Here is a 2,957-nt window from a genome sequence, read left to right as displayed (position 1 = left end):
TGACAGTTGGGAACTATAGGGACGAGGCGCTTCCTGGGGGGTGCTGCAGGGACGAGGTCTCGGCGGGGACGAGGCGCTTCCTAGGGGGCGCTGCAGGGAGGTCTAGGCGGGGACGAGGCGCTTCTAGGGGGCCTGCAGGGAGGAGGTGCCGACGGCCGTCGCCGGCGAGCGCTGCAGGCAGGAGGGGGCGCTGGCCGGCGGACGCCCCCTGAAGGCGGACAGGAAGGAGACAGGGCCAGCCGGGCGCTGCAGCGAGGAGGAGAGGCCAGCGGCCGGCGTAGCAGGAAGGAGACAGGGCCGACCGGGCTGTAGCGAGGAGGAGAGGTCGGCGGCCGGCAGCAGGGCACAGATTCGGTAGGGGACGGGAGGAAGAACAAGGCCGGAGCCCAGATCCAGGGAGAAGGCTCTGTGCGGGAGAGGGGCTGGAAGGGGAATCGCGTCGCATTTCTGGATAAGCGAGCTGGAGGCCGCATTTCGAAACGCCGTGGTGGGGTGGATTTTTCTGCGGTGGCGGTGCAAATAAGCAGGTAGATAATCAAGGTGTTTGGCAGGATTATTTCACTTTTTTGTTTAAAATTCGAGTTAATAGTTTCCAAACAGGGCCTTAGGTGCCCTGTGCTCGAGGGGTGCCCGGTGCTCGGGGGCGTGACGAAGGTAGATTCCTGGGTATCGTGACAAAGGGCCCGACCAGCAACTAGATGGGCTAAACCTACTATTCTATATAGATATAAATGTAATCAGATTGAATCTTTTATATAGTAACCAACTAAGGACTTGCTACGTAAACCCTATCCCCTAGAGTATATAAGAAGGTATCGGGTACGGTACCCGTATAGTCATCATAATTGGCCTCGACACAACATTTTGCCGTTAGTCTCGATGGCTTTTCATCCTGAACGCAAGACAATACAGATTCACCCCCAACACGACGTAGGTGTTACACGAACTGTGGTCTGAATCTGTCTAAATTGTTGTGTTGTGTTACCATTAAGTTCTTAGTTCTGTGATTTTCCTCACCTCAAATCTACTGCCTGGGCAATACCCCTGGTGAATTTACCAGCGGAGTACCGATCCGACGAAGGTGGAACCAAACAAATTGTATAACCTAAGTTGCTTTATTTTAAATTTAGAAATAATATGTTTTCCTTCTAAAGGATTTCAAACACCCTCTTAATAAGTCTAAAAAGTTTCAGAAATGAATCAAAATCCCACCATACTCAAACTAGATGTCACACATGCTCTTGCATCGCCGACCTTCTGTGGCCCGCTGCGGCGAGCCACACTCCATAGGGATGCAAGCGGCAGCCCGCAAAACCCACATATAGACTTAATTAAGTGGGTTGCCGCAATAACCTGCGAAAATTTAACCTATATGTGGGTTCGCGGGCTAGCCCACTTGCATCCCTAACGCTCCACCTTCCTCAGGGCTTGACATGCTCCGGCCCCACACAACTCCTCTAGAGCTCATCTTCCTCCTCTACCACCACCACTCGCCTCTGCTGGGGGCGCGGCTCTCAACTTTCACTACAGTCCACCTCAATCAAGACCACCATTTTTGGAACCAATGGTCAGATTGGATTTCTATTTGCCACGGCCACATACATTGTTCCTCTCTCTAGTAACAAATAAATACTAAATGACCGTGCAAACAAGGGTTCTTAGATTCTAAGCTGATCTAGATATCCAATAAGTCTTGTATTTGTTATGTACTTGAGCAGTTTGGATTCGAGGATTTTCTGTTCCATATGTAGGACGCTCGCCCGTGCATGCATTCCCCGGAAGCAACAAAGATAGCCTTCCTTGACTTCTCTGTTTTTAATTTGTTAATCTTTTTCCGCCGCAACTTTCTACTTTAGAAAAAAAATCCCTTTATAACTTCTTGCGGATAACATTTCACTGCTAGGACCCTCCACAGTGTTAGCCTAGAATGAAGCCAAAACAAAAGAGAACAGAGAAAATATAAGTCACTTGGCACATTGCAGACTGCGATGCCGTAAAATTGGAAGTAGAGCTTGAACGTTCCCCGATACCTGTTGAATAAATACACGATGAGAAGTACAACTCCGAATCGGGATCCGCGTGGTCTTCCTGCTGCTGCAGCCTGCAGGACGTAGGCCAATCACCGGCCCATATGCTCGTGATTTTATATTATTTCACTTTTACTTTTGCCCGTGTGTTGGGTTCCGCAAGTGAAGCTTCACGCTGCAGCATTTGAGAGTGATGCCAATTAGCTGTTGTGGAACCCATTTTTTCTTCCGGGCATCACTCCACTATGGAGGGCCCAAGAAGCCCCTTTCTTCTCTGAAATGGTTTTAAAAAAAAAATCTTAAAAGTTTTTTGTTGAAAAATCCAGTTAAAGGTTATCCTAAAAGTGTTGTAAACACTCTTTATTATCTTAGAGATATGTCACGTTATCTCCAAAAAGTTGGCAAGGAAAAGCTTTCTAGAGGTGGTCGGCTATCTTAGTTGGGAACATATCATGTTTAAACCAACCACTTTGTGCAAACTATGGAAAACTTCAATCTAGACCATTGGATCAACATCCAAGGGAAGGGGTAGGGGGTGGGAGGGGGATTTGAAAAAGTGTGATTACCCAATCTAAGGGCAGGTTTAGATTGTAAAATTGTCCAATCCCTCATGCTCCTTGGATGTTGGGTCATGACCCAGATTGAAGTTTCCATAGTTTGCACGAAGAGATTGGTTTGCATCTGATACGTTCCCATCTTAAAGATGGTCTATCTTAAAGATGGTTCAGATAAATGTTGTGCATTCTAAAGGACAGAGAGACAGAGAAGATGCCATCCAGATACGTCACATAAACCGTGGCCTAAAGATATGTTGCTGCCATTTATTACTAAAGATATATTAAAGGACAGCTAATATTTGTTCTACTGATTTTGTATGCTTATCCCTTGTAATAAATCACTAACACATATAGACAACATTAAAGTCTGTCA

At 47.1% G+C, this 2,957-nt stretch overlaps 1 long non-coding RNA gene across 1 annotated transcript; it reads right to left on the bottom strand.

The window, feature by feature from the left end:
- Positions 1-1,552: 1,552 nt before the first annotated feature.
- Positions 1,553-2,199, bottom strand: LOC120648751. The gene is made up of 2 exons (XR_005665074.1): positions 2,031-2,199; positions 1,553-1,922 (listed from the first exon to the last, which is right to left on the bottom strand). It is a non-coding gene; the product is annotated as an uncharacterized LOC120648751 (long non-coding RNA).
- Positions 2,200-2,957: the final 758 nt, after the last annotated feature.

Source organism: Panicum virgatum, chromosome 9K (assembly GCF_016808335.1).
Source record: "Panicum virgatum strain AP13 chromosome 9K, P.virgatum_v5, whole genome shotgun sequence".
Classification (NCBI taxonomy): domain Eukaryota; kingdom Viridiplantae; phylum Streptophyta; class Magnoliopsida; order Poales; family Poaceae; genus Panicum; species Panicum virgatum.
This window is presented reverse-complemented; position numbering and strand designations above follow the sequence as displayed.